The sequence below is a fragment of the Gymnogyps californianus genome, chromosome 10 (genome assembly GCF_018139145.2).
Source record: "Gymnogyps californianus isolate 813 chromosome 10, ASM1813914v2, whole genome shotgun sequence".
In the NCBI taxonomy this organism is placed as follows: domain Eukaryota; kingdom Metazoa; phylum Chordata; class Aves; order Accipitriformes; family Cathartidae; genus Gymnogyps; species Gymnogyps californianus.
In genome coordinates, this window is record NC_059480.1 from 26,687,999 (window position 1) to 26,712,043 (window position 24,045).

The 24,045-nt window shown below is 41.2% G+C and overlaps 1 long non-coding RNA gene across 3 annotated transcripts in view; it reads right to left on the bottom strand.

Annotated features, from left to right (window-relative positions):
* LOC127020131 (uncharacterized) overlaps positions 1–24,045 on the bottom strand; it is a 56,320-nt gene that overhangs the window by 26,451 nt on the left and 5,824 nt on the right. The window contains exons 2-6 of one of the 3 annotated variants that reach the window (XR_007767019.1): positions 20,028–20,275; positions 18,270–18,623; positions 11,075–11,259; positions 4,421–4,516; positions 4,085–4,246 (exon numbers count right to left, since the gene is read on the bottom strand). This is a non-coding gene — a long non-coding RNA (uncharacterized LOC127020131). Of the gene's footprint in view, positions 1–3,941; positions 4,247–4,420; positions 4,517–11,074; positions 11,260–18,269; positions 18,624–20,027; positions 20,276–24,045 lie in introns of those variants that run through there. The other 2 variants (XR_007767017.1, XR_007767018.1) reach the window with 2 other exon arrangements.

A 24,045-nucleotide genomic window follows, 5' to 3' on the forward strand; every position in this document is an offset into this window, starting at 1 on the left:
TTCACTTTCACAAAAAAATTCTGTTTCTTTATCCACAGATAAAGGTATGTGTAACAGAAAAAGCTGCTGCTACTCTTAGTACCATTTTTAGACAGAAAATACATTTCCCACCTAGCATTACCTTTTACTAGTTGTAAATATTCACTGTGAAACTCTTGTCCATGTTGGTGGCTTCCATGACTCTGCTGAAATTACCCATGTGAAGAAACACAGCAATGTGTCCGTGGTTTGTGGTAACCCACATGTAAGCAGAATGTGATCCTGCTCTGATGGCTCAGCATCATCCCTCAAACTCCCAGGACAGATCAGCCCCCACAGCCTGTCTGGATTTGCTTCTAGTACAATCCAGGTAGGTTCTCTGCTTGCTGTCAATACAGCTGAGGAAAAACTTCTCCTGAACTCAGCAGGGACACAGGATGGGATGAAGTCCACCCAAATCCCATCCAGAAGAAGCAAATTCACCCAGGGAGATAACACTGAATAAGCCAGACAAGGGAGAGCGGCACTGAATAGCTCCTTAAACAGAAAGCTAGCACTACGTACTTTATTGCTTCAAAAATCTAAAACTCCAGGCATTTACAACCAATGCAAAATGAATTGCAAAAGCTTTGTTAAATGAAAATCTGTAGAATTTAAATTACTAAAACTAGGTTTTAAAATTGTGATACAGTCTACCAGCTAAGGATAAATCCATGACCCTTGAAACAATGTGATAACAAAAGTTAAAAATGGTCACGGAAATCAAAAACGGCCTCAGAAATGCAAGGGACGATCTTGTCCCTGAAAACCATCATTTTTCCCCTGAATATTCAGGTAGTCATCTCATAGATGTACCGCATGAGAACTCTATCAGATCCAGCCAAAGAGGACGTAATCATAACTATTTTTACATAGCATAAGTCTTCTCTTTGATATTTTTTAAGAACGCTGATAAAGTACTTCAAAGAGATACATGCAGTCATGCTTATCCTCCCTTCTCAACACAGTGTGTATTCTGAGAGCTGGAGAAGGACAGAAAATTCAGCGTATTTTTAGCTGTCATTTATATTTCTATCTCTGCATGGGATTAAGAAAGTTTCTCCTTCTTCTGAGAAAAATGAAAGTACGAAGAATAAAACTGCAAAATCAACAACCAACACCTGCTCAACTAATATTACTGAAAGAATCCATTTCCAAGAGGGATTAATAACAACTGCATAAGCATGGATCAATATTGATACAGTCAAATTATCCAGATGCATGCAGAGAATCATTTGCTGCTCCTGAAGATAAATTTTAAAACTTAATAAATGTAATTCTTCATTACCAAATGAAGATATTTGGTATGGATGTGCATCCTTCTAACCTCAATAAAGAAAGGAATATGAATGTTACTACCCTCAGCTTTAAAATTTTATTTTCAATGATATTATGAAAGATTTATCAAATTATTTGAAACTTGCTTTCATGTTTCCAAAGGCACCAGCAATCTTCATGGACCAGGAAACCAAAAAAACCAGATTTACAAAAATCTAGCATCACTGATGAAAACCCAGGTTCTCTCGATCCTGTAAGGAGTCCAAAACATGTAAACCATAATAGGTCCATTTTTGTCACAATTAGGCCCCCTCAACCAGAGGGAAGTGAGCGATCCAGGAATCAAGACACCATTAGGTGGCATTTATGTCAAGTGGCCTTAGTTTAAGGATTATCCTACCAGTTTTTCACTCACAAACTACTTAAGTAATGTTGTGGAAGTTATGGACTGTTGACTGCACTTTTGCTTACCTAGGGATGGTGATACTTTACAATTTGAAGAGCAAATCATTATGGAGGAACAAAAACAAGTTGGTACCTAAATTAACTAAATTTTGTTACCTACAATTTTTTGCTCCAATTTAATTATAGCTAAACTGTATCATCACTAAATTAAAGCTAAGCCAAATTAGTTCTCCAATTCTTGCTTCAAGAATAAATACTATTTGCCTTCCAGGAGCACTAAAGTGTAGAAACTGCTTGAAATTATATCTTTTTAAAAGTGTTTGCTACCTACTTCTAATTAAAACCATTCATCACTGGAATATCATTTGGGGGTTTGGTGGGTTGTTTTTTTTTTTTGTTATTGTTCTGATAAACATTCCAGACTAAGCCTAATACACTTAATTTTTAGCAAGTAAATGCCTTGCTTTCCTGGAATGAACCAGGAACATGGTCTCCCAGAGCACGGGCACTCAGCACCTTAACGCTCTGGAAGCAAAGCCTCTTGAAGCTCCCCAGGGCGTGCACCCAAGCAGACCTGCTTTAACTACCCGGCATTTGTCCCCACGGGATGTGACACTCTGCGTAGCTTTTACACCTCTATTCTCTTGCCTTTTGCCGCTACTGCGCAGGCACTAGCTAACGAAGACCTAACGAACAGCTTGCTGACATTCCTGCCTACTGACATGATCAGTATTGCAAAGAAAAGGTCAGGAGTGTACACGTGCTCAGGCATCAGCTGCCCTGCGCTTTTCCTAGACAGATTCATGCCCCAATTTTCAGCAACACTTGGGCACTTCTGTACAGAAATCGCCATGCCCAACATCAGAGCCAGCATCTCAATTCCCAAAGTCAATTTTGCTCTTACCAGCAGTTAAGTGTTTTTAATTTAAATGGCTTTAAATGTAATATTTTATTTAATTTAATTTTGCCTTTTAACTTTCACGCCATTTAAATGGCAAAGTCTGGATTGCACAAAGTGCTTCAGCAGCCATTTTCTGAGATGGAAGACTGAGGTTTAAAACTGAGATTAAGGCTATTGAAACAGGCACTGTAATACTTTGTGGAAAACACCTTACATATACCTTGGATAATATGGGTCATCTTCCTTCATCAAGGAAACAGAGGCACGTAGGAGAAAAACAATGAACTCGGAATAGATATTCTAAGCAGTTTGGGGAACAGTATTTGAGAAAAATGCCTTTTATTATGAAAGGAGATGAACCTTGATGTGGCTATACCACAGAACACTTTTAAAAAGAAATTCAGTTTCTGCATGCTGGGCCTGATCTGGCAATTCCCTTTATGTCAGCAGAAGGTAGAAATGTTTCAAAACGCCACAGAAACAGGCACGCAAAAAAGTGTCCCTATTAGCACCCATGCTAACTTGTTCTAAAAGGCTTTTTCCATCTGAAACCGTAGAATTTGCTGCCTTAAAAACAACATGTACCTCTGCTAATGGTTGAGATATGAAAAGGAATTTAAAAGCAGACATGTCAAAGAAAGGAAGATTTCTAAAAACCTTATGAGCTTTCACCTTCCTCAAAGCCTGGAGCTGCACAAATTACTGATGAAGTTATACTCTGGAAAGGCTAGAAGATGTGAGAAGCATTTCTACTCTCACTTTTTCTGTCACTTAGTTATCTGTTACTTTTTTTTTTTTTTAAAATCAAACTTGCCTGCTGCTTTCTTAGGAATTCATTCCCCAGTGAACAGATAAGTGGAGAGCTGCCTTTGAAGCACAAGGCGGTGCAAGGATAGTATCTCAGGCATCTGGGATGGGTCAAAGATGCAACCGGCATATCTGAACAAGAGCGCTTGGGTTCAGACACCGGCTCAGCCACAGCCACGGCCCCTCTCCTGCTCCATGTTCCCTCCCGGGAGGCAGCCCCCATCCCGTGGCATGAGGGATGTACCCGCAGGCAGCACGTGCCCAACTGAGCGATGGCAAAGAGCACGTGCAATTGAGGAGTTATGTCAAAGAAAGCTTCTTTAGCTGAGCCTGTCCTGGAAGGACCTCCATCCCCATTCGAACTTGAAACAATGGATTTCATTTACTGATCCCAAAGCTCCGCTTTGCCTAAGGACTGCAAATATTAGGATTTTATGACAACTTGAGACTTCTGTCTTTAAGCCTCCTGCTAAAGCCAACAAACTGAAACGAGCATTTGCATTGGCTCTGTTTTCTTGAGTCTCCAGAGTTTTTGAGCATATCTTTTTTGAGGAGACTGTTTTTATTTAGATACGCACAGAAGAAAAATATAGCTTCAGCTTTTAATCCATTGCTGAAGCATCTACAGTCACTCTTCCACTCTTAATACCCAACAAGAAACCACAAACCACTTACAAAGTAAACTGCTTCTTGCTGAGCCCTTGACTTCCCCATCAGTGTGTACAGTATCACCATCAACGCCTTCCAGTGCTTCTCTCACCTCAGTATTTATTGGAAAAGTTTTCATGAAAGTCCAAACACCAGAAACACTTTTAAGTTCACTGTTAGAGATGCAAACTGAAAAAAAAAAAAAAAAGGGTGTCATTAATGTAGTGGCTGAAAATAACCCAACAAGTTTGTGTAAAGAGAAATATTTGGGATTGCTACTTTTAGTAGGCTGTTGCCTCTTTATAATAACCTAGACAGACCAAATCCATCACAGCTTGTAACAATATATATATTATTTCATACCAGGCCAGCCAGAGAGAACTGCCAGGAAGAGAAATCAAACTCCACCAGGTCGGACTTCCCCATCTCCACTTCTCCTGTTCTCCAAAGGCCCAACATCTGCAACATTTCCACAAGGACATGGGGGTGACTGGCGAGAAATACAGCTTCAGCTGCAGAACGTAACAGTCATACAGTTTATATGGGTGTTAAAACAGTCTTGATGACTCAACCCAGTGGGCTAAAATTCCAGTAAAGCAACTTAAAAGTGTGCAGGCACCTTCCAAGTAACGCCTTGTGCGTGCACCAGCTGCCTACCACTACCACAACGTACTGTCTGCAGTGAGAGCTGGCTCCTCCTTCAAGGGCAGGAAAGCCCTCCACAGTAACTCTGAATTAAAAACAAACACTATTATTTGAGAAATTATAGTCAGTTTTGGAAGCTGCAGCCATCAATTACTTCTGTGGTTTTGTGGGTTTAGGTTTTTAAACACAGTACCAGAGTGCTTAAAGATCTTCCTGATTAAATAATTCAAAATGTTTGCACTATATAACATGTTTGAAGGGGAGAGAAAACTATGCTAAACACTTTGAATTCACAAGCAAGCACCTCATTAACATGCCATGATATCAAATATTTATTACCTTCTCCACTGTAATGAGCTCATTTAAGACAAGTGTGAGAAAACCCCATCTTGTATTAAAGTTGGCAATGTTTTATTTATATGCACTTTAATATTCACTTTAGGCCACACCAAAATACAAACACGCAATTAATATTTCATTAATGAGAAAGTAAAATCTATTTCTCTGACTTGTGCAGCCTTATTTCATTCGGAAAAAGACAAAGCAGAGGTCGTGTGCAGTGACGCTGCGGCACACACTGCTCTGAGGGGGGAACAATCAATATTCAGTTAATAAAAATCTCTTTTTCCTTCCCAAATTTGCTCAGAGAAGTGCAGCCTTGCTGTTTCCACAGGAGTTGCAATCTGTTTCCTTTTTCCAGGAAAACGAGAGTAGTGGATTATAATGGCCCAGTAATAGATTAAAATGCAACCTCAGGACACTTCTCTGCTTGCTCTGGAGCACGAGGTTAGGAGATGGATTGTCAGGGCACGGGAAGGAGCCGGGGAGGTGTCGGGTCATCCAAGTTAATGATTTAACCACTGTAAGCAACCTACATGTAAAATATTGATGGGCTCGTACCTGTGCTTGCAGATGTTAGCTCTTGAAAGCAATCCAACCCCTGGATCGGCGCCAGGCTTTGCAGCGATGCCATGAGCGAGGTTTGGGTTGGCAAGCAAGGCAGAGCATCGAGCTCTGTGCCACCGGCTCCCTCGGTGACCATGTCTGCGTAACCCCAGAGAGCTCGTCAGCCCTTGTCCCTCTCTGGGTCCAGATGTCAGGCAGAGCTCCTCTCTCCCCCTGCCACATCGGCAGCAGTTTCAGCAGGACCCAGGCATTGTTTTCTCCCCCAGTTAAGCGGAGGAATACTTTGGGTATGTTTCTCTGAGACCACCACCCTATCCACAGCTCTCTTCCAGGTTAAACGTTGGATTCATTTTTTTCCACATGGATAGATGTGTGTGGTTTTGGGGCAGGGATCCAAGCTGCAGTGTTTATCAGGTATTAGGCAGTATTTCTTAAGTTGAGCAGCAGATTAGCTGAAGTTTGTTCCTGAAAGCAGCATTGCTCACACATCCCAAAGTTCTGCATTTTGCCTACGCTTATTTTTCTTTTCAGCAACAATGATAGCTGTGACCTTGTGTTATGTACACCGGTAAGATAAACACTCACCACCGCTTATTTACCCAGAATTGCTGAAAAGGACATTCATGAATAGGAAATCTCATGTAAATGCAAACTCTTCGCACCTCTCCTCCCAGGGACGATTACCAGAGGCAGTGCTGCTGCGCTCGGCAGAGGCTGGGGTCAGGTAGCCTCTTTCCCTTGATTTTGCCAGTCTCAGCATACACATAGCAAACAGAGTTAATAAAAACCCTTGGCTTCTGGTGTCTAATCTAGCACCCTCTGGAGCAAGCTGTGATACTCAATTTGACTTCAACAAGCTTCTGTTGAGCATTACGCCTCGGCTCTCGTACTCGTTTGCACGTTAATTAAACACCGAGTGCTCTCACCGGCAGTCCGGCTCAACGGGAATTACTTGACGAAGAGCAGCGCAAAACCCTTGTGATCCCCCCCTGTAACCGGGGCTGCTGGCATTCCTGACACAGCAAAAGTGTGTTTTGGGTGAAGCTCGCCTTCCTCAGCTTTACCTGCTCAAGTGCTCTGTCTCTTGTGAGTGGGTTTTTCAGGTCCACCCTCAAAGGGCTGCCCCTCTCCATCACACATGGTGCACCAGGGCTGCTAAGCGCTGCTCTCCAGAGACACAGCGTGGGCTTGGGACGCTGCTGCCTGGCAGCCTCAGGTTAATCCTCCTTCTCGTACCCAGCCCTGGGTGACGGGAGGGAAACTTCATCCCCAAAGAAGTGGGTCTTCTGCCGGTGACATACCCGGGCTGTCTCCCCACCATCTTCAGAGGAAGCAGGGACAGTTGCTTGGGGCATCTCCTCACTTATAAAGAAGGTCTTTCATTGTACCTAAAATGAGGCCATTCTCACTATTCACCTTATTCTGATGATTTTCCACAGCTCTGATATTATGAAACTTGTGGACCTATTTTTTCCTCCCCTTGTGTGACTCTCTGGCTTAAGGTATTTTGGATAAAGTACACCATTGAAGCATTAGACAGAGTATAGGCTTCTTAGCTAAAACAAAACAAGTTTGAGAGGTGCTGAGATGCTCTCAGGGTAGGTGGCACATTTCTGTGGTCAGGCAGCAGGTAGGATAAGGAACCTGTCCTATACACATGGTGTGGGGTGAGGATACATGAGGGTAACTACCATAGACTGTTCTCCCTAGTAAGTAAATTAAACGCAATACACTGTAATCATGAGTTTCATTTGATTTGCTAAACTACACCTAGAGGTTAGAAGACTGAGTATAACTTTACACATGAGGAGGAATACTGCTATGATAACACCAACATAGAAGACGACTGAGAATTGTTTATCTTTCTGGCAGGATTTGTAAGGCTAGGTAATCCAGAAATCAAAGCCAAAAATCATTATTTCTTGTGTGTATAGACAAATGGAAGTAGAATAACTTCTAACAGATAATTATTTTTATAGCAGTCAGGTGCTAGGTACCATGCTTTATCATTAACTCTTACTGCTAAAAGCAATGATTTCAAACATTTTTAAGAGTCAACAAAATTATCAGCTATTCTAGACAGCGTGAGATACCCTTGGGTGAGACTGACTTACAGGGTGGTACAGTACTCTAGGAACAAATCAACAGAAAATTCACATACACGCAAGATTACCCACCCTCTCCCCTCAAAACATATTTGTCGGTATTGATAGTCTTAGCCTGCTTTTGCTGAACGCAGAGCAGCTAGCGTTCAGCAGAGATACAGCTAAAATCCTAACAGAAAGGAAAATATCACCCAATCCATTTCTGAAGTGAACCGAGCAATGAGGACGTGCGTATCTGATAGAAGATTGAACCTGAAATGCATGCCCACACTCAAAATGAATCATTTGCTGCCAGACATGGTCATACAACATTTGCAAATGCAGCTGGCAATTTGCCCACCTCATTTTGGGAGCCTATAGCTCTTGTTATTGCTGAAGGGGGGCGGGGGGGGAAACTGTTTACATTGCAGTAGCAGTGTCCATAGCTCTGAACCAATGAGATTAGAAAAATCTCATTCTGGAAAAGTTTAGGACAGATCTACGTACAAGTCTCACTGTGCAAAATAGATACAGGTCAAGGAAGTTGAAACTTCTCCAAGCAGATGAATGATTACCATCACTTCATGGAGATGAGGGGAAATATTAGTCATTCTCAGTGTACTTTATATTAAAAATGAAGAAGAAAATTTTTGAATAAGTAGTAAGTTTGTAAGGATTTGACATCACGTAATGAATAATGCATCGGTGCTTGGCTGTGGGAAATCCTGACTCCTAGACCCGAATTCACAAACAAAGAGGTACATAGATAAAAAGCTTTTACTTCTGACTTGACAGGTGAAAAATTTAACGGACATCTTCAGAGCTCCTTGGTTGCTAAGTGAACACTTTTTAGTTGGTGAAACTTTAGAAGCTCTGGTGACCCACATTTGTGACCTACTGAACTGGACAGATGAAGTTTCAAAATTGCATCACTATGCCACATCTGAAGATTATTTTGTTGTGTACTGTCTTTTTGGCATGTCCATCCAGTTGGGAATGTTGGATTTCATGTATCAGACACTGAATTTCACCCTAGCAGCTAGGCATGACAAAAGCATAAAGAGTACTTTTTCTGCTACACTTCTCTAACTGTAGACAATTTTTCAGAATGATTAATACATTCTGGATTTTTCTCATGTCTCTCACAGGAGATGTCTGTCTACACAACTAACACTGGAATGGTATGAGCTAACTAAGGGCCGATGACCTCTTTTGAGCTATTTAGGGAGGCTACAGACATACGATACGTGACCCTACTGCTGCTGTTATGCTGAACCTCATTAAATGTAAGTATGAACGTGGAGGACCACAACTCTTCGTTTTCCATCTTACATTAGCCAAGTTCATGAGAATTATCATGTCTTGACATCAACAGCAATTCAGACAACAATAACTACTCTCACGAAAATCTAAACAACATGAATTCATTGCATCTTCCATTCCTGTAATGTAATCTGTCCTCTTAATCCAACCAGAGCACAACTTCTTAGTAATACATACCAAAGACCTGCAACAACTCCATTAACATCTGTCAGACAAAGAAAACATCAGAACCTAGGCCATTAGTCATTTGGTCTAGATGCAGGTAGGGGGCGGGGGCAGAGGGAAAAAAAAAAAGAATATAGAAGGTTTTGACAGGATAAAAGCCTCCTGCTTTGGAAATAAATGTGTCTGCTTCACCTTGATGCTTATTTCTGATAAATGTCCCAGCTTTGCCTCCGTATGTATCTGGCAGCAGGACCATTATCCTGTGACAAGGTCCTATTCTATAGGCATTACCTTAGCAGAGACAATACGATCAATTTAAAAACACCAAGATGCACAATTTGCCTCAATGAATGTGACAAACACGTGAAATAACCACCCTCCCTCAGTCCAGGGAAGGGTATACAACATAAGAATTTCAATGTATACGTTTTACAAAATGGAGTGTAATTAGCTACGAAATTCTCTTTATAGGGTTATTGCATACAAAGTAGTATTGCCATAATTCTTGTGATAGGATTCTTTCTCTCAGGTTCCTCAAATAAAACCAGTGGGTTTACACCCATTATATTAGCATAATGGGTTTTAATCACAAACGTGCATAATCACAGAGTTTCTATTGGCTGAAAGAGCATTTAGCACAGGTCTGCATCAGGTTTTTGGCAAGCAGAGGAAGGAAATGCACTTAGCGAAGCAAATTCCAGCTGCAGCTAAACATGCATTTTTATGCATGAATCATTCTAACAAGATGCATGCTTTGGTGACCAGGCATGTTTTTAAGCTCGAGAAAAAAAAAAAAAAAAAAAAAAACATTTAGAAACCAATGAAAAATTCATTGTCCTTCAGGGTAAATTTGACTATGGAACAATCTTCCAGAGGACAGTTGGCAACTCAAAACTTCAGGGTTCTAAGAAAATGCTGGGAAGCATCTCTCTGAGAAAGTTGTAAGCAAGGTATTTAATTTTATTAATATCCCCTTTTATACCTGACACCAAGCCATTGTCCCAAATGCAGCAAGACTGCTCTTTTGATCCAGGGGGGAGGAATCCAAGGGGGGTGAGGGGGAAGCTAGAGACTCCATAAAGTCCTCTAGACCCTCAGATGTTGCCACAGATTTGTACAGAAGTTCATAAATAGGAAGTAGTATAAAGTCCTTAAACTAATTAGAGAGAGTCTGCCCTGCAGTTCATCTCCATCTCAACACCCATTACGCTGTGTCTCTCATTTTCTCATAATTCTCCTTACAATCTTGCAAGGTCTTCCTTCAAAAGCCAAAAGGAAATCCGTTCACTTCTTTGATCTAAATTTTGTTCAAGAAGGTGTGAGCTAAAAATCAAAAGCTGCCAGGTAATCCTGTTGCATGTTGCCATACCTACTGATGCTGCTTAAATAACTGTATTCCTCAAATTAATTTCTCTAGTCTGCATCCAAATTCACTTGAAGTCACTAGAAACATTACCATTAGCTGCAACAAGTTTTGAGTCCAGTGCACTTGTAGAATTCCTGTACCTTTAATTGTGGAGTCTTTCTGAAGACAAAAATCATCTTTTCCGGCAACAGCAAACAGCCCACTCTTAAGAAGGTTGAAGTGTCACAACTCAGTAAAAGTGTGTCTAATGAAGAACACCTACTCACCTGCATCCACAATACCAAATGCATCTGCCCCTTGCCATAAAAGAAATGTTTACTTTAGGACCTTTCTCCCCCCTAGAAATTCCGCTCCATCTTAGGAAATAAATGGGATGGTTTCACCTCATTCCTTACCCTGTGGCAAGAGTCCTTCTGATAACATTTTATTCCATTGGTATTTTGACAAATTAATCAATGTGGCAGTGGAAAAAAGCAACATTTTTCAGTACTTCTGGCAGTATATTGTTGCTGGTAGTCAGCTTGTTACCTCTTCAGTGTCAATGTAGTTTCTGAGATTGGCGTTGAGGATTGGCTCTCATCTTGGGGCTAAAAGACGGTGGGTGATGCTGGGGGTTACCATCCAGAAAGACTTCAAGTTCAAAGTAGATCTTCAGCCCAGGTGAAGAAGTGCCCTCACCTCTTTTACGGCAGCCCCAGAAGACGTGATGCTGTCTAAGAGACAACAGGGGAGATGTGCCAACCCTCAGCTTTTATTCTAAAGGGCACTACAAACACAACCACAAACTGGAAGACAAAGACTGTGAAAAACAACCTATTTCATTCACTTAGCTCATGCAAGAACTGTGCTGTTCTCACTACCCTCTTCCCAAACTCAGTGTCCCCAAAGGCTGCTGCAGTGTGCCAGCGGGCTGCAGCTCTCAGCTCCGACATGCCGTGAGAAGGCACGCAGCCCGAAACCCCGCCAGCCCTTGCCACTGCTTCACGTCCCACCTCGAGGAGTCACCCACGCGGTGACACAGCTCCGCTCATCCTGCACACCCAGAGCATCCAGGGCCCTTCTGCAGACACGGGCAGCTGATAGCCACCCCCGCCTGATAACCGTCCTGCTGACAGAAGAGCTAGGCCAAAAAAAAAAAAAAAACCACCACAAAAAAAAAAAAAAAAAAAAACCACCATGGGAGAAATAAAACGTTAATGACAAAATTGTCCCAACTTTTCCCAAAACTGTCAAGCAGCTTAAGGGTAAAGCGAAAAACAGAACCGAGGTCTCCAAATTCAGCGGCCCAATTCTAGATTTCTCTATTCAAAACACAAACAATAAGCGAAGTCCAGCCACTATTCACAAGCCCTAAAACAGAGGTAGTAATTACGAGGTTTTACAAACTCACATTGGGGATGTCTTATCTGACTTGTAATATTCTCATTTTTTTAGTGGTCTCATTTTTCAAATTTTGCTCTAATTCCAAGGCTTAAAAGTAGTTACTTCTTTTTTAAAAATGACCTTTAAGGGATTCTCCCCAATTCTTAGGTAGTTTAGGAAGACTTGATTAGCTTGAGCTACTAGAGAAAACATCTGCTCCAAGATTAAAAATTAAGTCACAAAAATTGGCAAAGACTTCTGCCTGTAAACAACTGCTCATTTCTGAATGGCCATATCATAGTATTATACTTTAAGGGTGCTTTCAAATCTCATATTCCCTCCTTTCACTCCCCACTGAAGTTAAACTGTAGTTCATAAAAAGAACAAACAAAATCTGGCATAACATTACATTAATTTAAGTAAAGTGCCATTTTCTTCCCTTATTGATCTAGACCAGTGTAACTCCATCAACCTAATCTTAGTTATTATTCCTGTTAATCACAAATGCTGGTGGAAGCAGAATCAAGCCCTAGGGGTTCTTAATGAATTTTTTTTTTAATGAGTTTTGCTAATATGACTCAGTTGAATGAGTTTCAGTAAGCCACACAGAGTTCAGGCGGCTTCCAGACAAACTTTTCTTGTATTTCTTACATGAAACTCCCCTGGGATGGATGCAGCCAAATTAGTAGCTGCTGAGACTGGACATATTCATACTCCCAAGGGAAAATTTACAACCACTGTACATTGGCCCTAGTTTTCTCCAGCAGTATTTGCTGTAGGCAATGCTACAGAGGCGAGTACTTCAGAGATTTAGTAGATAGAAGGGAAGCTGCTGAACATTAAACCTAGGACAAAGGAATAGAGAGTCAAGGGGTAAAAGAATGATAAAGGACTAATTTTGTCTTGGAAAAGGTCACTGTGAAAGTTGAATTAAAATGAGTAGCCACAGTACAGAACAGCCCTGGGATACTTCAAGAAAGGGTTATTCAGTGCAGTGTCAAACTACACATATACTTGCTGAGAAGCAAGGTCATACCTCCTACGAGACTTCTTTGGGAAAAACTAATTCATTGTTTTAATGTAAATACTGACATCAAGAGAGATCTAGAAAAATGCTTAAAGCTCATGACGCAGCCTTCAGGCAGCGCTTCTGAAGTCGACCTCTTTCAAGCAAAAACCTTACCTCCCCCACCAAAAAACTATCATAAGAACCAAACAAGGGCAAACACCAAGTTAAAACACACCATCTGCCTTAAGGCACATTAGTAAAGAGTGATAAATATGACAGCAAAGAGAACTCAGATTGCTAATAGTTCAGGCATTTTGCACAGAAGACCACTGCAGAGCAGTCACCCAAAGCATACACGAGGCTCCCGCGTATACAGCATTGTCAAACAAAGGACACTTTCCGCAATTAAAATTGAACAGTAAAAAACCTTGAATCCCTATTTTATTGGCTTAGAAACCTTACTGAGACCTGCACAGCAACATATTTCAGTCTTTTAACAAGCAACCAGAATCCGTGGGTCTTCTACTGAGCAATATTTACTCATGTAAGAGACACAGTCACATTCAAATTTAATCAGAGTGAGAGCAAATCAAGCAACAAGCCAAATAGGAAAGTCTGCAGCTTCTAGTGGAAATAGTACATAATGCCCATTTTTTACTGCAGTAGCAATGTAAAGAGTTATTTCAAGTTAATTTCATTTGCTCTTCTGAGACTGCAAACCAGAAATACTCTCACGATTTTTGTACTTTGTCATCAATTTGCTGTTCTTCAAAAATAACAATAGGAATCCTTTCAATATAATTAGTTCTTGTTCAGAAAAAGCAACCAGATAAACATTTCTTTTTAAATATTTATGTCAAAAAAACAAAATTATATAAAATATTATAGAATAGTTGCTTTCAATGTTGAGCCTTGTTCAAAAACTCTTTTGAAAAATCCTGTTTGCTCGCATATATTCAATATATTTCTTTTTATCATATTAGCATAACATCTCCAAAAGAAACCAGTAATAATGTGAAGCTTTTCATAAACAGAAGGTGGGTAACTGCACAGATACACGCAGAGAAAGGGAGACACTATGCATGTGCAAACATTAGTTTGTGCAGTTACTGGTATGGTAAGGCTTCCTTCCATAGAGCATCCCTTGGGTAAGAAAGCAGGGAGCCATCAGGCCAGCTCAGCCTTTCTAATGTTTACTAAAAGTGGAATTTAACAGCAAACCACCGTGGAGGAACACCCAACCAGCCTCTTTCTTCAAGGAGGAGTTTAGTTCTCAAACCAAAACGTATTGGTTCACGTGAAATAAAACCAGCTCTTCCTTTTTTAAGGTCTTTCCCTGATCTAATACCTTCATAAGGTTCCATTTTATCAAGCTCTCACCATATTTCTCAAACTGTTTGCCGGATTATTTGTTGCTGGAGGCGTGGATGTCAGGCATCCTAGTACTAACTCCTGGATTCTAAGACCACATCTGGAAGGCATCTAATTACACATGGGGAAATGAGTCTTTCCACACCCTTTCTATCTTGAAGGGACCTTCCCATTCTGCAGTACCTTAGAGGCAGCCCTGGAAGAAGCTACATGAAGAACGCTGTCAGATGCAGCTATTTCCCCTTTCAAGAAGTCTCAGTTTTTCTCAGTGTTTTAAATCCAGTGTGTAACCTCCAGCCTGGGCTCCTTCCTCTGCTGTCCAGTTCTTGTAACTCTCTATTTGCAGTGTAATCACTCTGAGAATTTAAACCCATCAGGTAGGACACAGTGAATCCTACCTTCAATAGCTGCACTTCTGGGACAGTGGCTTGTTCGTGCTTAGGTGATACAAACAAGGATTACCAAATCAGCCAGGATTCAGAGATCCTCTGACAAGAACGGTCTGCAACCCACATCCCAACCCTGTACAAAATAAATTTAAAAAATTAAAAAAAAAAACCCAAACAAAAACAAAACAAACAACTACAAAAGCGTTAACAATTTTGTCATTCCAAGACCAGATTGAAAATATTCAAGATCTTTAGGCCGGTTTTTGTTTTTAACGTTATGCATCAGCAGTACTGCGGCATTCTCGCAGAGGCTGCAGACACGTTTTGCAGACAGCAGGCTGTTCTCACTCCGGGGAGCCCGGGGACCAGGCCGCTTCTGGGCCTCGGCACTGGGCACCCCACAGGGCTCCAGCAACAACAAAACATTGAACAGGTCCTATTTACTACAAGTTTATTTCATTTTTCACTGACTTTGGTTTCCACTTTTTTTTTTTTAAGTTTCTTAGCTAATTACCACCTCATGCAGTCTTATGGTTTAGAAATTTCAAAGCTGGATTTAATTAAGCTAAATTGTGAAGTGCTTTAAGTTGCATTTTTGCCCCCTTTTGCGGGGGGGGGGGGGGGGGGGAATACTTCTCTATAAGTAAGCTCATTGTACGTTTCTGCCTGTTTCTTGCAGCATTTGTCATAAAACAGGAGCTGAACAAAATGGGGCAGAAATTTGTTCACTTTTATACGCTATTTGGCAATGGGCAGCCCTGAAAAATGACAAAATAAAATTAAAGAAATATGTCAGCCCACACCCTGGGCTTCCAAGCATGTTGCCCTCTGATCGGCTGAATTTCTCTCCTCATAGAGAGCCAGGTCTGTTACCAAGTTGTGGCTTTCAGAAACTCAGATTTGCCTGGAAAACTCGCCTGCTTACCAGGAGCTCTGCACAGAACAGGAGAGCCAGAGCTCTCCGGTTGGCCACAGGCACAACTCCATACGAGTCTAGGGTGAAAGCAAGGAGATTTCAGATGTAAGCCCGAGAAGTCCTGGAAAGTGGAAAAATTAATCAAGTCTTTCTGTTCCTTTTGGTTTTGACAAGTGAACATTTTCCAAAAGACTATCCCATCAAAAATTTTGAAACCCAATCTACACCTGATACTCTGAAATCTTCAGTCAATTAAGGGTCAATCAACTCTCGGTCTTAAGTCACATTTTGCCAAAGTCTACAAAATCTAGCTTGTATTCTAACATCAATAGAAGCTTTTCATATAATATATTTTGGTGCATAATCACAGAACGTGGGTTCAGAAGTTCAACATCTATTGACAGGAGAGTAAATTTTACCTTTATGCGTGCAGCTACACTATATCAGCCGTGATTTAAGCGCAGGCACTTGCACAGGAAATCAAACTGTCTCAGCCTCCGAGAAGCTGATTAATTGACATTTCTTCCATTGCTGAACTTTCACTTTGCGCAGGGCCCCTGGATTCCTTTTGCGTTGAGTCCCCTTTTTCCTTTCCTTGAAAACAGCTCCAACATTCCCATTTGGAGCAGAGAGAGATGCGCATTGCTAACTTGCACTCTCACAAGCTTATAACCTTTTCTAAAGATGCATCCATTGGAATAACGGTCCTCATCTTCGCTGGCAAGACATCAGCTACAAAATTGTGCTTCAAAAGCACTTAAAACTTTGGCCATATGTTTATAACCTTGTTTTTGCAAATTCTCTTTAAAGAAAAAAAAAAGTACAAAAAAAGGGATCCGGAAGTTAACAGCTGTTTCAGCTAGAAAGGTATTTCACACATTGAGAACCTGCTTACACAAAGCTATTATTGTGTTTATATAGACAAAAATCTGGTTTCCTAATTAGCACTGGGAGGCACATAAAGCAGGCTAGATGCTGCCTGGCCAGTATTCAGAAGACAGCAAGTTTACAGTATTTGTTTGGGTTTTTCTTTCCCCCCCCCAAGGAAATCTTCTTGAAGAAGTGAATCCTCCTACATTAAAATAATAACTTGACACATGGTTCATCAAAATGCCTCCACAATGAAATGCTTCTTTTACTGTTCTGCTTAATTAAATCCAACTATGAAATATATAATTCCACAAAGCTTGCGTTAAGTATTAATTAGCTAGTGGACAAAATGCAAAACCCCCCACTCAAAGAAATAAAGAATACTCACTAATCCAATGGGATTCAGTAAAATAAGACCCACTGAAACTTTAAAATCAACGTTAACATGGAGAATAGCTACAGCATATTTCTGTTGACAAATTCAGTTGCTAATAATTTTCTCATTAAAAATAAACAGATCATAATTTCCAGAGAAGCATCTGGATGTTGGGGGTATTTAAAAAAGGGTGGAGATAGACTGAAAGTTGTGTCCTAGTAGGCTGAGTTCACGGATAAGAGAGACAGACAGGACACAACAGTTTAAAACAATCAAGCACTTTTCTTATTTCTCCACTCCAGGGGAATTTACTTTGCTATTCATTTTCTACTTCCTCTGCTAAAACCCTTTTTTGCCGTGCTACAAATGAGTTATCAACAGCTGCTTTCCTGGTTTGTTAAGACAATCTCCAGTCCCATTCAGCTGACCTGTATCAATTTTCCCTCGCGATCATTTCCTTGTCTCAGAGGATGAGGTCTTTGAACTCTCAGTTTCAGGAAGGTCATTCAATGGATTCACATACAAGTCCCTCTGAACTGCCCCGTCCCACCAGCTCGTGGATATTTGCCCAGCTTCTAGTGCGTGCACAGAAGGGCATCCTGGAGAAGATCTTAGCAGCACAACATTCTCATGCTAACATGTTGTAAATAGTACCTGTGCTGGTAGGGCTGGACTGTAGTGAGACCAAAGGCCAAGGAGACGTGAAAAAAAGATTACCCAAAGCTCCACAAATTTCCAGAATAGTCTGGTAAACTCTGACGCTATTCACAGCTTGAACTTTTTGTCTAGAGGATGTAGGCACTAATAATAATCTATTAAAAACAATTAATAGTTTTAAATCTTGTATTACAGCAATGAAGGGTTAGGACTTGTCAGGTGTCTGCGTTCCCTTCCACAGCATGAGTTGTGCCACTCCTAGCATCCCATATATACCCAAAAGAGACTCTATGAGAAAAGAACTTCAATATGAAGTCAAGAGATGAAAAATGGGTTCATAAACCCTGATGGATTGAGTTAAAGAAGTTTATCAACAGTGCAGGGGTAAAAATGGATGTAGTTCAAGCTATTAAAAAATTGTGGGCACTACTTAATGCTGACATTCAGCACAGCATCGACTGAGCTGAGACATCACTGTGCTCTGGATGAATTATCAGCTAAAATGCCCAACACCAACTGCCATAAACATAAGAAACTGAGATATATCCTTGTCCAGCTCACCCTGGAACGCATTTAAGTTTTGAAATTCCTCGCGTAGGCACAGCACCTTAGCCCTCAGACTCTAAAAGCCGAAATGACGTGCAAGGCACAGGTATATGAATCAACTTATAAACATATTATTCTCAAAGAATATAGTAAATTTGCATATTTAAAAGTTAACTTTTTTAAAGAACAACAGCATATACATAACACTTCTGTGCAGATGAGTTTACCTCCCACTCTTCAACAGTTCCTGCTGATTTGCTCTGCACATTCACTGTCCTTCCTAGGCTGTCTCCCTTCACCTTCTCTGTAGACACTCAACTCTTCAGTTCTGCGTTCAACAGCACTTCAGGGCACCAGAGTTACTTGCTGAAAGACCCAGCGTGGCAACATCTTCAATTTAGTCTGAAATTCTGGATCCATTTGACTCCAAGCCAAGTCATCATCAATAGGACCAAAAAGTCTTCTTAGACCTCCATAGTGCTCGCAACATTTTGGGACTTTTTGCAAAGCCACAAGACTGTTACTAATGGCATGCCAAATTTCCATAACAATGGTCTGCATTCATCGCTGCAGTGGGCTATCTGCATGGGAGAGAAACCAGACCAGAAGTGCTGAAGAAAATCAAAAGTTCATGGAGAGAGAGAAGTGCTCATTGTCCATCTACATACCAGATGCCAGGTATGCAGAATTTGGAAAATTAAGACATTTAAAACACAGCCTCACACTCATCAGCATCTTCCATGACCAGAGACAACAGAATATAACAAAATTTAGGTGGAGGAAACATTTATTAGCTAAAAGCGGTAGCGCAAGTGCATGGACTCTCTTTGATTTCATGTTGAGGAGATTCAGTAAAATAGGGTGGTGAAGCTTTATGCCAAATACATCAACCATGAGAATACTGAATTCTCTAGTATCATTTCATAACCTAAAATACCTTCAGATTAGGACTTGTACATTGTACTCACTGGAACAAACGTCCAACCTTTGAGATGTTTCCTTGCAGGGTTATTAGATGGATTATCACAAGCGACATTACAGTGCTAAACTGAATTATAGAATATAAATGAAAATGTAGCAAAGCCTTGAGAAGTGAAATGGATTAACAACCTCATAGAAACAGCAGCATATGAAAGAAGGTAACAATTATAAAATAAAGTGAATTTGGAAATTTTACTTTTTTTTTTTAGGCTTACTCTAAAGAAAAAAAAAATATTCCATGATCAAAATTACCACCTAGCCCACACCAGGTTAAAAAACAAAAAGACAGCATCCTGTCCTCAGGGGAAAACACGGCTGTGCCCCACACTGAGAGCAAGGCTTGGCCAGCCAAATATTCCTCACTCGGTGCCGCTGCTCACCTTGGGTAGAGCTACTCATGCAACAAGGTGTTGCAAGGCAGGTCCTCCACCAGCTAGACTGCAATGAGCACACAGACGTGTTTTCTCCCTCAAGCTCAGAGTTTGACTTTCAAAGGGTAAAAGCAGCTTTATTTTCAATAATGACTCAATAAAAGCCCATTTCTGTCTAAGCCCTGTCACCCAGCTGCACAGCGGGCTGAGCCTCCCGGCGTGCAGATTCAGGAGCTGCACGGGCAAAGCAGCAGCTCCGTCGGTGCATGGCACGGCAAGATGCAGACTCAGGGCACCGACAGGCACAGTCGGGAGGGAAAGCAGAGAGCTGCATCGCAGCGCCGTCTCCTTACGTTTCATTACGTCCAATTTTCTTTCTTGTGGTTTATAACCTGACATTTTAAATTGCACCAGGCTCAGAGGTGGCGTGTGCCCTGTCAGGCTGCACGCTGTTTGTTTTCCCTCCCCTTATGAAAGACAACACTCTAATTAAGGCACAGATTAGATTTTAAATACTGAACTATTGCTTTCTTCAGGGAACTTTGTGTATTGTTATTATTTTCATTTTCACATGCAGATTCAGAAAAGAAGAGGATAGCTGTGATTTGGCTTCTTGTTTTTAACAGATATTACCTGTCTTAAGATATCTCTGAATGACATAATCACATACATGCATTTGCATGCTGTCACCACAGGTTACTCGGGCAGCACAAGGTCTCAGCAGACACGTCGATCATTTCTGGTCCACAGGCTCCAGAGAACACCATAGAGCCTTTTGTCCAGCGTATAAATGTACAACAGAGCTCTGGGCATCTGTGCCGGTGTCAGGTTGTGGGGTTTTATTCCACAAGAGGAAACTCATTCTTCTGTAGTGAATGACACTGTAATGACAATAAATGCAGGAACCATCTGCAACTGGGAGATGCTTTTCTCAAGAGGTTTTTTAAACTACTTTGGAACAGCACTTGTTACGGTCTTAAGTTTTACATTACCTGCCTTCTAAAATATGAACAGGAACCAATAAGTTTAAAGAATCTTGTTAAAAAACAAAGGAACTGCCATCAAAAAGGGCAAAACCTGTAAGTCCTGCTCCCTTTAAGTCCTGTAAGAAAAGAGGCCAACCCCTAGCTTTGAGAACAAAAAGATTTCAGGCTTCAGGACAGAGTCCCTCCATGGCATGGGCACAGCTAGAAACACTTATCACTTTGAATGCACATCTCATCGGGGGGAATTTAACGTCCTTTACAAGCAGCAATTAAATTTCAGGATATTACTTTTAGCATACATGAGGACACCATGACATCAGCGAATGCAGAGACCATGGCAATAAAGCAACAGGGAAGTTTTGTTAGCCTCTTCTGAGATCATTACAGACCGACCTCTCAAGCAGAGTACCCTGAGACAGGGTTAGTGCAGCCGACAGAACGAGTGTCCATCTGCAGCTCCTGGGGGGGATGCAGGGGAGCGAGGGCTGAGCAAAATCGGTAGGGAGCACATGGGACAAGAATAATATTCTTGCATTAAGGAATTAAGGATGCTATGACTCATCCAGCTTCCTTTTAATGGGAGTTGAACTGGGCCCTTGGTAAAGAAGAGACAGCATATGAATACGGAATAGCACACAAGAGCCAACCACAAGACAGGCTCCGATGGGTGCGTCTTACGTTGCATTTCTAGCACCTTGCATCTAAGGAGCTATAAAATGTCTCCGTCCTCACAGACGGAATTGCCTTATACCCACTTTGCACTTTAGAATACAAGATGTCCTATGGCTCTATACCTAAATGCCAAAATACCTACGCATTTTCGCTTAAGACCTCCAATCTAACCCAGCTTCTAATATGTAAACGTTTTCAAAGCTATTTTACCAGTAGTTTTTCAACAAATCATCTATACCATTAAATCTCTTTGTAAGATTAATTTTGCAGTCTTTCCGTTAAGATTTTGAGTGAACTATTAATCATAAGACTAAGAGACTCTTAACCAATTAATGGTTTTATGGTTATAGCTGTTATTAATCAAGTATTGTTTTGCTGCACTCTTTACAACATACCATTTTATATTTTTACAAATACTTCACACCTAGCTTGTCACGTTCCCAATTGCTTTTGTATTTAATGCAAAACAAGAAAAAGATTCACAAGCAAAATAATTAGCCATTTTTTGAATACAAGTGCAGGTTTTTAAAGGGGAAGGTGTTTAAAGGTATTAGATGGAGATTTAATAACAAAAGGATAGAAATTCAAAATGGAGCGTATTTTTTTTACCCTTACTAATAGTTTCCATAGCATCTCTGTTTGTCTTGCATGGCATTGCAGTACAAAGATGGCATCATTGAAAGATATTAAGCACAACCAAAGATCTCTCATGAACCTGAGCCTATCTCAAGGCACAATATCTTTCCGTGGTCCCTTGTGAATAGCACCAGCAACGTGCCACATTCCCCACACTGCATTCAGCCTGGGAGATACAACGAAGTCCTGAGAAAACAGACCTCAGGAGCCAAGACCAAGGGGCTGAGAAAGCAGCGCCTGGTCTGAACTCCTTTCCAAAGTCCTCGGCTTATATACATTCCCCAGGATACCTTAAAAGCACCTTCTGCTTTTCCTCATCCGTGAAGTTACTTTTCCATAACTAGCACTAACTGCTCTGTCTGGTATCCATCTCTTCTCCGATGGCCCCAGTGCATCCTTTAAATGCCAACAACCTTTATAGCTGCTGTGTCAATAGAAAAAAAAAAAAACGCATGCTGCATTTGCAGAGGGAATATCTTTTCTGGGGAAACACCCATGCATATTAAACAGCTTGTTAGTGGTTATCAAATTGTAGGGCAAAATAAACTTTGGTTGAAAACATACTTTCCCTTCCCCCTTTCCCATTTGGCAGGTGAGATGTGTTCCTGCCAAGTTATACGTGCTACACCTCAAGGAGACAGTGTTGAGTATGTCAGAAAGTTACGAAGCTGTATTTACTGCGATCACTCATAAATGAATTAAGATTCTTTTAAAAGTGATGGAAATGGCCTATTTATAGTTGAGAGCATATTTACAAGCCTCAGAGGGAAATTGCAATTACATTTTCAGTTTAAAAATGTCATTGTCTCCCCTGACCTTTTGTTGCTTTCTCATGCCCTTCAAAGCAAGACAAATTCAGGAGAAGTGCCAGATAGAAAACTTTAACGGTTATGTTGTCAATTTGCAGAGCAGAGGCTCTGGCAGCACAAGCCTTTCCGCCCAGAGCTACCGACAGAGAAACCATCTCTGCGAATGGTGCTTTAACTTCTAATAGTCATCGCAACTGATGCAACGCTGACGGATTTGGTAAATACGCCAAAGTATCATGTGAGGTCAGGCTGGGATTTGCAAGCTGTACAAGCCTGCCTGAGCCAGCTGTGATGGAGATAAGGTGCAGGGGCTGTACAGCCACTCTGCCCCGCAAACTAGTGTATGCGCTCTTCATCTGGAGGTGCTGCGGGGCTGTTAGTCACTTTTGGACTGGCATTTCTCTGCCATGAGAATCTATCTTTACTTGCGTGATAAAAGCCCACCCTGCAAGCAATACACTACAGCTATAACCACGCTCACAGCTTCCCAGTGACGCTAATGTACAAAACGTGTGCTTCTCTTTCTTCCCCCTTCTCATTTCCATGGTCTAAGCAAAGGTCAGCAGGTTTGTAATCAATCACTGTAATGCACAGGAATGCTGACGCTACCTCCTGCAGCTCTCCACGCACCACAGAGGAAAGGGACCAGCCACCCCTCCCGGCCCCCTGAGCAGGCAAATCATGGGGCAAGTGCTCAGACATGTAAGGGGGTGAAGACCTCAAGAGCTTCCAGTCAAATTGGCTCATGCTACCCAAACCAAAGGGTATTTCACCTTTTGGCATAAAAGCTCAGTATCCCCCTCCTTTCTTCTCCTTTCCTGCTTTTCCCCCCACTGCTCACCTATTTATTTTTTTATTTGCAATATTTTCAGTACAACTGTGATTCAGGAAGCACAGTTGGATGCATGCTTCCCCAGCTCTCTGGGAAGCCCCCAAAGCAGCTGTGTGCCTATGAGGCGTAATCAAGCCCAGTTTGATTATGATATTTTCAATAAATCACTAGAGACTTCTTATAATATGTTTTTACGTGACTTACTGTTTGTTATTAGCTAATGCACTTCCTAAAAAAAACTAAGTATTGCACAGTTAAAAATCAGCAGCAGTTCAGAAGTCGCTGGCATGGGTAGGGCTTTGCTCCCTGCGGGCAGAAATTAAGGGACTGCTAATGCAAGCTAATGTCTGATTTAGCCTCTCTGTAATCCAGTTCGGCTCTATGTTACATCCTGGAACAAGCGTCTGTAGATTAGCTAGACAAGCACTTACACGCATTAGCTAACTCAGGTTAATGAGCAATCAATTCTCTTAAATTAAAACAAGGACCTAACCTCTCCAGCCTAGATACGGCCATCACTGGGGTCCGCTCCACCGCCATTCTGCCCCTTGCCCTCTAATTAACGCTTACAAATTATGAGCATAAAATTTCCTCAAATAAAATAAATGCAAAGCAACAGGTAATAGTCTTAGGGGGACAAATTTACATCAAGGTAATCCCAGAGTAACTCATTCAGCTTCAGCCAAATTAAACCGTACTTATCCCACAGTAAGCAA